Here is a 13,423-nt window from a genome sequence, read left to right on the forward strand (position 1 = left end):
AAACATATGGGCATGGATTTTAGTAGATAGACCTGGGCTAATGTTGTCTCTAGAAGATCGGCTCAACAGTGATGTTTATGTTAGGATTCTTGAAGACGTGATGATGCCTTTAGTTTCAAGAATTTTTCCGAATTTTAACTTCATATTTCAACAAGACAATTGTTCAATGCATTCAGCACATAGGGTAGCAGAATGGTAGCATAAACGTTCTTGATTGGCCAAGTCGCAGTCCAGATTTTTGGTTCGTAATTTGCAACAACGACAAGTGATTCGGAATAGGGCAGAACTTTTGACTGCGATTACTAATGCATGGCAATCATTACATAGGAATTATCACAGAGATTTATGCCTCTCCATCTCGCGTCGTGTAAGACGAGTTATTGACGCCAATGGAGCAATGACCAAGTATTGATTTTAAACTTCATTCATTTTATCTTTTGATTTAGCTAAGTACTTAAACAAAAATAAATGTTTCATTTCCTTGTCTTTGCCTTAATGTTTTTCGTTTGATTTTTTAAAAACTACGGCATACTCGTGTAATTTCCACGGTTCTCTGTTTGGTACTTTAATCCAAAAATAGCCGCAAGTCTGCCTCTAGTGCCACTAGAACGACTAGCGGTCGTGTGGTAATTGTGTAAGAGTGGAACTTGTCCTTTGTATTCACAAAATTTGAACTGATGGACTGAATGACAGATTGTCAAAATGACAACAAAACGAGGTTATTGGTGCTTAAGGGTAGTTTACACTTCATGTCAGGGCCTTGAAAGTGACGGACGAAATTTTTTGGCCGCAATAGTACGTTATTTTTATGGGTCGACGATTTCCGACCCTTAAATTAACAGACCGTTTTTTTGCCCAGTGTATCTTCATTTTTGGGTTATGTTCTGTGAGTTTTTACAATAATTATAAACTTTTCCTTTTTTAAATCAACAAGATTGGTTTCATGCAGCACTTCCCAATTTTTCCAATTAAAAATTCCCAATTAAAAATAGATATGCATTATTTAAATGTTTATTTCATTATATACTTAAAACAATCCTTATGAAAATTATGACTAAAATTTATAATGTAGCACTGACATGCTTCTTTTTTTGGCGTTTGGCAGCACGAGTCAACACCTCATTGGCCAGCTTTATATTGGACTCGGCACCCTTCATGTTTTTCTGCGATATTTATTACATTAGTTTGGGGATGCTTACGTTTTCTACTTCTTTCTTCTCTTCTGTTATGCGTATCAACACCCAACACATTAATGTTCACCGCAATGTCAGGCGTCTGCTCATGGATATCAAAGATGCGCACTAGCACCACATCAGATAGTCAACATCGGAAACAAAAATTACACAATAAATCCAAATACTCAAGTACTTGCCTTCCACAATTATTGCTGTCTTTTCACCAATCACTCTTGTTTACATTACGTTAACCTCACTTTTCACTTATATTCAATCCATAGACAAATGAACACACTTCGTTGAGTGTGTTCATTTGTCTATGAGTCAATCCTAACACTGTCAAATATGAGTTTAATTCTCAGTGCGCAAGCGCTAAGGCTCGTTCACAATCAACTTGTCGTACCTACGTTATATTTTACCATTTTATCGGTCTACGTTATTCTGAAGTTACAGAATAGCAAATTTGTCTCCCCAATTTAATTAATTTAGGTAGATATTTTTTCATGCTATGTTGGTAACTATAAATTAAGACATTTATTTGATTCAAAATAAAATTCAATTGCTTTTATTTCGTTCATATTGTTTTATTAGCAGCGCGTTTAATTTATTTATTGATTCTTATTTTTACTTAAACATGCCCAGAAAAACAAGACACTTAATAAACATTTAACCTCAAAATTACAAGTCTCACCAAATTTTACACTAGACAGCGTTGCCGATAGTAATTATTGAGGAAAATGCGACGTTGGTGGTTTTTGATAAAAATCCCATGGTCGCTGCGGATCTGTACCTACAGAGGTATACTCTGTACGCTGATAGATTGCACGTTTTTAAATTCTAGATCTAAAACATAACGCAGTGAAAAATTCCAAACTCTCCATCTCAATTGTTTCACGTTAAGTAAAGTCTATTCAAAAAACATCTGGACTGTCAAAATGAAAATTGGAGTTGTTAGGTTGGTTAAATCACTAGTTATTTTCATATTGCCCGGTCGGTATCTATGATTTTTTTGATTTTTCAAACTAATCATTTGTTTAAATTGACATTGTCAAATAAATTGCAAAATTATTTAACTATATTTTGTAAAAAGGTCAAAATGGAACATTCAAAACGAACTGTGGTGGCGCGAGAGAAGAGGGTCATACAAATCTTCTTCTTAACCCTCCAAATTATTATATTATAAAGCCATACCTTCAACAAAAAAACGTTTCTGATTTTAATCCAACTGTGGAGAAACAGCATCTTGCATTGTGAAAATGAAAACCTAAGAATTAAGCTGATTGGTTAACTACATACTATTGCGGGCAAAAAAAGTGGGACATCAAATTTCTGTCAGTTTTGAAAAATTCGATGTAGTTCAAGCTTTATTGTCATTTTTTTGGACACTATTCCAGCTGACAGTTTAAAAATTTATTTTATACTCCTATTTTCTCTTTTACAAATGCCCTCTTCTTTTGATAAAGGTAGATTTTGATTGGAACTTTGCACTAAATAAATATTCACTACGTGCTTACTTACAATTGTTCCCTACAACCTACATTCCTACAATAGGTACTTAATGACGTCAATCAAGTCAAAGTAAGGTTAGAATCGGGTAAGGGTTATTTCACATTAAAAGTCATGACAATGACGTTGATGTCCCACTTTTTTTGCCCGCAATAGTACATATATGGATATTAGAGATGTTTCACCCAATATATCCTTAGCGGAATCTGACTCAAGACAGGTATGGGAAGCGATTTTCAATTTTGGTTATTGTTTAGTTTTTACCTGTTTTTCTTTGTGTTTTTTATAAACTTGATTAAATTTCTCCGGTTCTTTTAGTTGCTGCATTTTGTTTCAAGTGTTCAAAATATTTTTAGTTCAATGGTTAAAAAGGAAAGCATAATCTAAATTATATTTTGTAACTACGGTTGCGGTCAATAAAATCTGAGCACTGATTTGACATTCTATGACTTTTTCATGAAATTTGGTAAATCAGGCTTTCACCTCAAGTCACATTACCCTAGAGACGGTACCTACGCATACACAAATACCACGTGTTAATTCACACCTTCCGTGAACTTAATAAATAACATGTTTATGGTAGAAAGATAAGAACATTGTAAGAGAATGCAACAAAAAAAAATATACAGTATGTGCCCGGATTGAGTTTACAAGAGGAAAAAAAATTTTATTTTTGATTTTACGTAAAAACTTCAGAGGAATAACATTTTTTGCTTCATCTGAAACCCCTATTTCCGTTATTAAAATCTCAGTATTGATACACTGTATTCTTAAATTAACATTTTTTGTTAAAATTTGGACTTAGAATTAATTTTTATGTTATAAATTTTATCACAATTGGCCTGGTTTTCTGACAAATATCTTATTACTGTTTCAAAATGTTGTCTTTAGAACAAAGAATTTATTTAATCCAAAGTTGGACCGGCTTTTGTCACATAATTACAAAATTTAATGAAACATTTCCCAACAGTTATGTACCAGGCATGGGTGTTCAGAAGCTTAAACTTCGATACAGGGTTGAATTATGTACAGAAAACGGCGCATAGTTAATAGAATAGTTTTATATTCAATTATCATTTGATTTTTTCAAAAAGAAAGGAAAATATTTTTTCTGCATTTTCTTTGATTTTAATGTTAAGTCTTCCTCTGTGTTGAAAAAGACTTTTTAATAACAGAAATGGGGGTTTCAGATGAAGCAAAAAATGTTATTCCTCTGAAGTTTTTACCTAAAATCAAAAATAAAAAATTTTCCCCTCTTGTAAACTCAATCCGGGGACATACTGTATATAAAAACTAATATTTTATAGCAGCCCCATTTTTGTCTTTTACATTATTCAATCTTCTCGGCATTGATGCTACTAAAACCTCAGTTTAGTTTGGAGTTAATTCGTTTCACACTTCTTGAATTTTTTCCCTATAACTCTTCGACGTTTCCTTATCATCAAACCCAAAATATTTTCGATGGGGTTCAAGTCCGGACTGCGCGAAGAACTCGTATTCCTTCCTGCTCCATCCAATATGAGATAATTCTAGCTGTATGAATAGGACAATTGTGCTGATAAATAAAATGATTTTGGGGAAAGACCGCATTCACTGATGACAGCATGATATTCTCCAGGGTATGAAGATAGACCTCTGCATTATTTCTGCCTATTATATGCGTTAAAACTCCAGGTTCTTGGGCACTAATCCAGCCCCAGACATTTACAGAAAAGCGACCGTTTACTACTACTTTTTGAGTATAACTTTCATCAAAACGAGAATTTGGTGGTCTATCAACTCTAACACGACCGTTATATCACGATTGAAAAATCTTCTCGTTTGTGAAAACAACATTCTGCCAAAAATCTAATGGTTCTAGGGAATATTCCAACGCGAATCCCACTATTCTACTCTGTGTTCTTTTGTTGAGTCAAAAAAGGTTTTTTGACTGCAGGATGATTTCGCAGTTCCGATCCTTCCTTGACACGACGCCTTGCTGTTCGAAGAGAACCTGGGAAATTTGTTTCATTGTGTGCCTCGGTAACAGAATTGAACGGGTTTTCTCGTAGAACTTGAATCAAATTAACGTCGTCAATCTCTGTAGAGACTCTAGGCCTGCCACTACCGACTTGCCTTTCAAACGATTGGCGTTCATTCCTCATTTTCTTATTGTGCACAGTGCTCCTGGCTATGTTGAACCTGACTGCTACCCTCCTTTCTGACCAACCTTCTTCGAGCAATGTAACAACCCTTACTTTTTCTGCAAGAGATAAATGTGGCTTTTTTTTTCGTTGACGTTTACATCAACATGACAGTTTTCCAGGTGACTACCCGTACTTGAGCAACAATCTAAACCATATTTACAGTAGGAAAATGTGCTGCTCACATTTTATTGACCGCAACCGTACATTTTGACGTGGGTACACTATAGCGAAAATTTTTTATACCCAAGTACAGTCAAAACAAGCATTTTATTTAAAATTTAATTTTGACAGTCCAGGAGTTTTTTGAATTTACTATAGAAAACCGTTGCAGCCTTGCAGATTAATTCCCGCCACACTTTTTTCTGTGTCTGTTTTCTGTCAAAAAACATGCAATCTATCAGAGTACGGGATTTACCTATCGAAATCGCAGGCATATTTTTATTTTTTATTTATTTCAATTTTTTACAAAATGAGTTACAGCCCTTTCACAGTGGCGTTAACGTTACGTCGATGTTAAAACGTTAATGTTAACGTTAGATCTAATTACATGTATTTCAGTACTTTTTATAAATTATTCCCTCGTGTTCCACTCGGGCTAATTAATACGTTTTAGAAATGCATTCGAAAAAATTTCCGAAAATAATCAATGCACTAGGGATATTATAAGTGAAAATTAACAATTTTCAAATTTGGGGAATTTTGTCGTGGTTGGCAACAAATGTTGTTTTGTTTGGAAGATTCAAATTTCAGTTGTTATTTCACAAAATATAATTAATTTCATATAAATGTTCATCAAGTGAGCTGTGCATTCGTAAAAGCACCTTAAATTTAGTTACATTACAAAAGTCACATTTATGAAGGTCATGTGGTCATGTCCAATAAATCTTTACTTGGTAAAAATACAAAGACAAAAACAAATAAGAATTACTTTAATTTAATCAGTAAAAAGACGTAACATTGCTTTTGAAATCAGCAATGTTAAAATGGACAAAAACTGAAAAATTAGTCAAATCGGGTTCGCGCAGAGCAAGCAACTTTAAAAGTGAAAGTCACTAGCTTTAGCTTTACTACCAACAGAAAATCAGATTTTCATGGCTTGCTTAGATGCAGATTTATATGAAATTGAGTATACACAGCTAACATCAATAGTATGTAATTCAACTTTCGAGGTTGGGATCCCTTCGAGGTTATGGACCATGTTTCCACGTTATGCCATTATGATTATGAACGGTCGGTGCTGTAGGCTGGGTGGACGGTCGGTTCAGCAGGTACTCCCCAACGAAAAAGCATAATGTTGTTCATAAATTAATCTGTGTAATTACAGCAACAGTTTTAGTTTAACTCTAAACAGAATACGAAGTCGTTAAATTATCATTAACATCAACAAAATCCACTAATTATGAAACAAAAAAGAAGGCCAGAATTGTTCCATTACTAGTGAGGCTGCAAGTTGCAATGGAGTCCCGCACGAAGATTATTCCGAACGACAGACACGTACATTTCAAATTTTCGCTAAACGATCACACATATGTGACTTTAAAGAAAGTGTACATCGATTTTCCTTACAACAAATATACGAAAATCGTCAACGCTTTTTGTTTGATTTTGCTCACGGTTGTCTTGTTAATTCAGATTCACTTCATGGTCAATAACTTTACCGTCGATTTGGTTGCCAAATACAGCTGCACGATGATGCTGTCATTTTATGTAAGTAACTAAAATACCATAGAATTGAATGTAAAAATTCACGAATCATTTGTTTAGGCCCAAGTAACGATGGTATTTGCCATAATTGTTGAACCTAAACTTTTTGAACTGATGAGTATGGTTGAAAACAGATTTTGGTCAGAAGACAGCGCCGGTGTCGAAACACGACAAAAGATTGTTACAAAATCGAAGATATTTTTGAAAATGAATTTTGTTTTCCTTAGTACTTGGCTAATTGTGTCTGTAACGATGTTACCAATATTTGGTAATCACAAAGAATGGGTGCTTGTTTCGATGATTTTTGAGAAACATTTTGGAACTTGGGGGATAATTCATGATTGGATTTATTTTTCGATCATCCCGTTTATGCTTTTCTCGTCAATTCGGTTCGGTGGGGCTCTGTTCTACGCAATATTAATGTTCCACGTGCAGATGTTTCTCATTAACGAACATATTTTGCAAATTTCTAATATTTGTGAGGATGCAAGTGGTGAAGCATATTTTCACTGTACAATATCTCAGAAATTGCGTTTTTGTATCGACCATCACGTTTGCATCAAAAGGTGAAAGCAATGTTTAATTTCTTCGGTTTTAACAACGTTTTTGCAGGTTAATAAAAATGCTTCTTCGAATTGTGCGTCTACCGATGGCAATATTTACAATCCTTGCTGCTCTGTGTACTACTTCGATGATGTTTTTCTTTCTTGACGTAAGTGTTTTGTAATGTCAAGTTTCAGAAGAATTTTCTAAGTGTATTTCAAATTTCGAATCATTCGTTTTAGAATAAAGGAAACATGAGCACCATTTTGAAAGTTCGTTCGGTTCTAATGATCACTTTGGACATGCTTATTGTTTCCATCTTCTGTGTGGCAGGACAAATGCTTCTAAATGAGGCAAGTTTTAACAGAAGAAACCACTTACAGCATATTCATCCATTAATATTTCAGACTACTAAAATTTTTGATACTCTATCATCTTGTTCATGGTACGAATGGAATGCAGAAAATAAAAAGATTCTTTTAATTTTTTTGTCAAATAGTCTAAAACCCTTAGGATTTTCCTTCGCTGGAGTCACTTTAAACTACAAACTCCCACTTTCCGTAAGTTGAAAACGAAATTAAATAATTAAGTGTAAGTAATAAGTATTTACAGATATTTCGTACGGGATTCACTTATGCTCTCGTTCTTTATCAGTTAGAAAACAATTAATCCCCAACAAATACTTCTGGCAATATAAATAAGACCAGACTATGCAACTCATCAAACTAATCAAGTTAGATATTTTTCATTTCTTCATGATGTTACGTTATCTTCATAATATTGTCTAAACTAACTGTCTAAGTGTAATGTACAATAATTGTCCGCTTCGTCTGATGCACTTCATTTAAAAGAGTTTGCTTAAAATAAATGTTGTAATAAATATTTAAAATAAATACTCAAACACAGTCGTTAAATTATTGTTAGTATGAATAAAATCCTTCAAATAAGGAATAGTCAATGGATTTGGTACGAATTTCGTTACCGGCCTGTGAATATTATGTTGCCTGACCGATATCGATTAGTGACGAACAAAATTCTTTTTCATCAAATCGAATTTCAATTATGCGTGAGCGAAAGTTCGGGAGCGAAAGTGCGTGAGCGAAAGAGAATGAGCGAAAGTGAAACCTTCACCCACTGGTAACCATGGATACAGACCTACTCTCTAGGGAGGTATCGAACAAAATAATTAGGGGAGCCAATATCCGAGGATTTTTACTATTACACGGAGAGTGCCCATGTACCAAAATCCATTGGACCCCCGGTATATCTTATATTTAATAAACATCGGTTTCTTTTACAACAATATTGAAATTTATGTCATTGTGGTCTACTTTTAAAGTAGGTACATATTTTCAAAAAATTTAAACAATTTTGCTTTTGTAATACAGGGCTGTAAATATTTATTCTGAAATGGATTCTGCAAGAAAAATTGTATAAATCCTTTTGTTCTTAAGTTACAACGATTGTAACTTAACCAATCATCGTAAACAAATATAAATTCAATCCATGCGTTTCCTAGGAAACAACAGCTCACGGTAGATTTATCTGTAATCTTTCTGTTGTGATTGGCTAACTTGTAATTGCTGTAGTTTAAAAACTATAAGATTAAACAAAAAAATTCTAGTGGAATCTTTCTCAGCAGAAAGAGCGGAGCACGTGGTTAACGGGATGTACGCCAGTTCTGGGACAGCCTGTACAGTGCGCCCACTTTTTACAAATTTCAAGGGATGTACAAAATGTTGCTTGGCAATGTTTCATCAATTATTTCAAAAGGTAACTGCTCGAATACCTTCAAAAAGCTAATTTTTTCGTTGGATCAGACGAGTGATTTAGTTAATTGTTTGTGTAGACACCTATTTTTTAATATTTAACAATCTAATAATAATTGCGTTTAATTTTCAATAAAGGAAACATGTTAAAATTACATTTTTTAACTTGAGGTAATTTTATTATTAGATACTAATTGAATCTTCATCGTCTAACAATATACATATTTGCATTTTAACCGAGATATTAGGCTCGAAAGTCGTAGGTGGGACACCTGTATAATTAAAAATTAAACTAGATTCCTTTACAACGCAAGCAAAGCGAGGTAATAAATGCGGTTGTATCCCAACGATAATTATTTATTTTTGTAATTTTTATGCGGTCAACCTAAGGTAAAGATGCAGTCGAAACGCAATGACAATAACAGTTAATCATTCGTTATTTTTGTTTATTACGAAAAGTGAAAAAAATCATGAATTCGAATGAACTTTCAAATTCTATTAGGGCCCCTCATAAAGTTTGATTTTTTGTATTTTTTAATTTCTCCTTTATTACCCCGACACATTTTTAAACCCCTTTTGCAATCCCTTTTTTATTGCTGTCTTCTCCGCTTTCACATTATCCTTATTAATGACTCGTTATTACTTATTAGAGACATTAATGCAAGAAATTGAACCAGCTTTATGGTATAGTAAAATGCACAGTGCAAAAATTTTGATTTTTAATTTATGTAAATATAGTTCAATTGTTTCGTCAAATTACATATTTAAAGGTTTAGCCTTTGTAACTTTAGGCCCTTGGTGCAAACAAGGCATCGATTTTATTAATGTCATCGGAAACCGACTTATTGCGGAATCAGGCGATTCAAAATCAAAGAAATTCCTTTTCGAGAGGATTTCCCTATTCAACGTGGAAACGCTCCAAGCATTCGGGGCATTTTTCCATATTCCGCATTATTATCGGAAATTTTTGCATTGTAAATAAAAAATGTTATGTAATTATGTTATCAATACAATTTATGATTTTGAAAGTTAAGTATAAAATATGTCGAACTAAAGAATATCTTTATCCTACCTCAAATCTCATATTTAATTAATATCGCGTAGATTTTATCAACTGTGTATAAGTTTAAATAATTAATTAATAGTCGACTGTCTGCGCAACTACAGTCAACCAAACAGTTTAGTTTGCCTGGTGTGCGCGGAAACTACCCAATCGGACTAAACTATGGGCCAATATTTTAGTCGGTAATGTGCGGCGGCCCTTAGGATTTTCCTTCGCTGGAGTCACTTTAAACTACAAACTCCCACTTTCCGTAAGTTGAAAACGAAATTAAATAATTAAGTCTAAATAATAAGCATTTACAGATATTTCGTACGGGGTTCACTTATACTCTCTCTTCTTTATCAGCTAGGGCCGGTTGCACCAACGCCAGTTAACGTTAACTGTAGGTTAAAATGTTTCGTTACTTTAGTTATGTTTTCGTATATTTTAATCTATGGTTAAATTTAACTCACGTTGGTGCAACCGGCCCTTAGAAAACAATTAATCCCCAACAACTAAAATCCATTCAAAAATCAAAAAACCACCACCTGTTGCTTTAGGCTGGTAAAATTTAAAAAACCCTAGGTAGTTATTTTTTCTTGCAATGTTTGTAAATATAAATTATGACATTTGATTCAAAATAAAATTCAGTTGCTTGGAATTTCGTTCAAATTGTTCTATGACTGCTCAATACGATTCAGTTATTTATTTATTTTTTTATTATTTTTGCCTAAACATGCCCAGAAAAACAAGTTAATAAATATTTAACCACACAATTCTCACCAAATTTTACAATAGACAGGGTTGCCGATAGTAATTATCAAGGAAAATGCGACGTTGGGGTTTTTTTGATTTTTGAATAGACTACTTCTGGCAATATAAATAAAGCCAGACTATGCAACTCATCAAACTAATCAAGTTAGATAATTATTTTTCATTTCTTCATTATGTTACGTTATCTTCATAATATTGTCTAAACTAACTGTCTGTCTAAATGTACGGTCGGTGGACAAATAAAACTGGGACACTTAAAATTTAATCCATGTAAATCAGATTATTGAATTGTCAATATATTTGTCAGTGTCTACAGGGTGTTTCTGAAATACGTGTGTTAATTTTAACCAGTGGAAGAACGCGCCAAATCATGGAACTTTTCTCTATAACATTGATTATAAATTGATTTAAAATTTGGAATAAATTAACCATCAAAATGTATACCCGCCTATGGGTAAGGGCGAAAATTTTCTGTTGTGATAGAAACAGAGCTTTGTTAAAAAGTTCCATTGTTATAGAAAAAAATAAATAATCAACATTTAGATTCTCATGGTTACAAAAAATAGAAACTAGTTAATCACACAAAACGACTCGTTTGGTAAAAATTGTGGGGCAAAAAATCTTGGAACACTTTTATGAATTTTACAAAATGTTATAGAGAAAATTTTCATAAATTGGCGAGTTCTTTCACTGGTTAAAATTAACATCCCTATTTCAGAAACACCCTGTATATAATATGTCATAGCATAGTTAACCTATTTATGATAAAGCCGTAATTAAAGGATACAAATTTGTAAATTTTGACTTATGTAATTGTCATTTTGTCCCAGTTTTATTTGTCCATCGACTGTACAATAATTTATCTTCTCGTCTATTTATTACTAATAAATACATATCCAAGCATTAAATAGGACTGGAACACAGTCGTTAAATTATCGTTAACATAAATAAAATCCATTAAATAAGGAATAGTCGATGAATTTGTCACGAATTTCGTTACCGGCCTGTGGATATTATGTTGCTTGACGGATATCGATTGGCGACGAACAATTTTTTTTGTTTTAAATTATTGCATATTGTAGTCCGTTTCGGTTTTATGATTTTATAAACAATTACCAAAGAAAAAATGTAAAAAAGATTACAAAGACAAATATAGGAAACAAAATCAACACATCAGAAAAAATAAACAAGCTAGAAATTTGTCAATTACATACAGTATGAGTCAATTGTGGCTTATTTCTGAACTGGTGTTTGATGCAACCAAAAATACTAATTCCAGCATTCACTAGATCTGTGATTTAAAAAAATTAAAACAGTAATCCACGATTCCATTGCTCGGAGAATTGTCAACTTTGTCTTGACAGTTTTGCTAAAACTTGGTTATGAACTATTATGACTCAAACGATAAGAAAGTGGACATGTTTCTCATGTATGGGGTACCTATGTCGTAAAAATGCCATGGTCGCTGCGGATCTGTATCTGCAGAGGTACAGTCGATTGCCAAATAAAGCTGGGACAAAAATGACAATGACATAAGTCAAAATTTACACTTTCGCATCGTTTAATTACGGCTTTTTCACAAATAGGTTAACTTTGGTATGACATATTATATAGACACCGACAAATATATTGACAATTCAATGGTCTGATTTTCATAGATTAAATTTTAAGTGTCCCAGTTTTATTTGTCCACCGACCGTACGTACCGAAATCGCAGGCATATTTTTATTTTTTATTTATTTCAATTTTTTACAAAATGAGTTAGTCCTTATTGTTGGAAGAGTTGGATCTGAATACATGAACAAGACAACCTATGTGGTTCTACCAACGCCTTTAGATTTTTCTTGTGGGGCGTATTAAAAGCAAGAGTCTACCAAACACTTGTACAGTTGGTTGCAAAAAAAACGGGAACTGTCAAGATAAAATTGGCACAATTTTTCCATAGTGTGAAAACTTCTTACGAAAAATAGGTTAGAATTAACGTCAAAATTTAATGACATTTAAAAAAATTATTTGATAGGTATTGTGAATTGACAAATGGGCCAAAACAAATTTACATTAGGAAAATTTTCGTTTCCCGTTTTTTTTGCAACCAACTGTACCTACTTACGATTGAAGAACTCAAAGAATTCGTGAGTATATACTATATCGCCATAACGCAGGAGACATTACCACGTTCAAAGGTCCTTTTTAAACAGGGTTGACGCGTGTTTACTCCAAAATGAAATACAATTTTTACGTTAGTTTTCTTTTTACGTTGTCATTTTCCTCATTAAATTTCCTACATTGTCATTTTGAAGTTTGTAGCCAAAAACGCAATTTTCATTCAATTTATTATTTAAATTAAACGCAGTATCAAGTGTCAAGTGGTATTGGTATTTTTGGTTGCATCTAAGAAAATTTCAGAAATAAGCCACAATTGACTCATACTCATTTTTCAAAAAAAAGTTTTGGAGTCGCTGAATTTTATGAAAAAATGTGTCAAAAAATCATCGTAGATTCTTTTTGTCGTTAGTCAATTCAAAATTATTGACCTCAATTAATACCACAAATAGCTTTCACCAATCTGGAAAAAAACCGATATGGTTTTGATCTATTGCGAAGCACTTGGGTATTTAGAGAACGGAAAATCTACGGTGAAAGGTTTCCTCAAACGATACTTCTCAGTGTATGAACCTGTGACCTGTGACCCAAAATGGGACAGGGACTGCTCCGGACTCTCAG

At 33.2% G+C, this 13,423-nt stretch overlaps 1 long non-coding RNA gene across 2 annotated transcripts; it reads left to right on the forward strand.

Moving 5' to 3' along the window:
• The first annotated feature begins 6,001 nt into the window (after positions 1–6,001).
• On the forward strand, positions 6,002–7,467 carry LOC138136643 (uncharacterized). Of its 2 annotated transcripts, XR_011161379.1 has the most exons (4): positions 6,002–6,135; positions 6,192–6,574; positions 6,632–7,283; positions 7,357–7,467. It is a non-coding gene; the product is annotated as an uncharacterized lncRNA (long non-coding RNA). The 2 variants fall into 2 exon arrangements; XR_011161378.1 differs by having other exon boundaries at positions 6,002–6,574.
• Positions 7,468–13,423: the final 5,956 nt, after the last annotated feature.

The sequence above is a fragment of the Tenebrio molitor genome, chromosome 8 (assembly GCF_963966145.1).
Source record: "Tenebrio molitor chromosome 8, icTenMoli1.1, whole genome shotgun sequence".
Taxonomy (NCBI): Eukaryota; Metazoa; Arthropoda; class Insecta; order Coleoptera; family Tenebrionidae; genus Tenebrio; species Tenebrio molitor.